Source organism: Dipodomys spectabilis, unplaced genomic scaffold (assembly GCF_019054845.1).
Source record: "Dipodomys spectabilis isolate Male_0828 unplaced genomic scaffold, ASM1905484v1 ptg000226l, whole genome shotgun sequence".
In the NCBI taxonomy this organism is placed as follows: Eukaryota; Metazoa; Chordata; class Mammalia; order Rodentia; family Heteromyidae; genus Dipodomys; species Dipodomys spectabilis.
In genome coordinates this window covers 64906-66425 of record NW_024870903.1, presented here as the reverse complement: position 1 = coordinate 66425, position 1520 = coordinate 64906, and the positions used below count along the sequence as shown (strand labels likewise).

Sequence of the window (1520 nt, the reverse complement as noted above, 5' to 3'; positions counted from 1 at the left end):
GCCTGCATCATTCTGCCCCCTCAACATAGACCCTGAGTCTTCACAGTTCAGGTAGACATTTGTCCCAGGAAGACCTCATTTGGGAAATTTTAACCTGCAGAAAGTTAGAAGTAGCTCTTAAGTAAGGCTTACTTTGAATCCATTAGCTCCACAAAGCTAACTCAGTTGATAAATAAGTACTTGAAAAGCCACCACCTTTGGACTTAGCTGTAAAGGCTTCAAAGTATGATCAAATTTAAAATGAAAATGACAATATAGTCATTGACCAAAAAATTGTAAATGTGAGCAATCGACCAAACTATATAAGTTTTTTCCACTGTACACAGAAATTTAGAGAAATAAGATCAATAGCATTTTTAGGAACAATAAGGGTTCCCTGGTACAAATAGGCAACCATGGATATATGTCTGTATAAAGATTGTATCATTACGTACTTAAATTTAGAGGATAATACATGCTTCGGCAGCAGGTCTACCCAAATTACAACAATACAGAGATTAACATGGCACTTGCACAAGGAGGATATGAAAATTTGTGAAGTATTCCATATTTTTCATTCTTCTGATGCAAGAAATGAAAAACAGTTATTAAAAAGTTGATTACAAAAATACAAGTGTAACAATACATGTAATTCATAGAATTAAAGGTTAGTTTGACATCAGTGTATTAAATTTTCTCCTTAGAAAGGCCTTTACATAGCATAACCTTTACAAAACTTGAAATTAGATAATATTGCCATTTTATCCCAAAGAAATAAAATAATATAAGAAACTACAAAAAAAGGAGTCTTAAAATTCTTCTATATTGAATGCAATCTGCAAGGTCACATTTATTAATGAGTCTATACATTATATTACAATGTAGAATTCAAAGTATTATATCTAGGAGAGAATGATATAGATTATGGACATTACACAAACATAGATATACTTTTTTCAGAAAAGCACCCGGAACATCTTTAGTTTCTATACTATTCATTTCAACAGAAAAGTTAAAAATATTTCTGATTTAAAAAATCACAAACTCTGCAGAAATCATTACAGATGTATACAAACAACTCTTGAATACATTTTGATATCAAAGTCATGCAATTCACTTGGAAGAATACCATGGAATACATAAATTTTTATAGTAAGATATTGCTGTTGTTTTGTATTGTGAAAAAAATTTATAGGGACACAAAAGATGGACTGGCATTTTTGAAATTTAAGAAACTTAACCAAACCATTACGACTTAGGAGAACAATTTGTACAGCCTTCGACAACTTCAAAGAGGTAGTGATACATACTTATCTTTTGGCAATATCAAATGCAGTTTCTTCAAAGTTGTTCTTCAGACCTGGTTTGATATAGTGGTTCAACAGAAGGAGATACAGAGTATCTTTGCTATTTCTATTCCCAGCAGCAAGATGCAAGGAGGTCAAGAGGCCTTTAGTTTGGGGATTGGTATCTGCATCATGATGAAGTAATAAAGAAGCCATTCTGGTATTATTCCACATGTAAGTACTGTGCAGGGGTGT

At 32.2% G+C, this 1520-nt stretch overlaps 1 pseudogene; it reads left to right on the top strand.

Moving 5' to 3' along the window:
* Positions 1-454: 454 nt before the first annotated feature.
* On the top strand, positions 455-554 carry LOC122123215 (annotated as a pseudogene).
* Positions 555-1520: the final 966 nt, after the last annotated feature.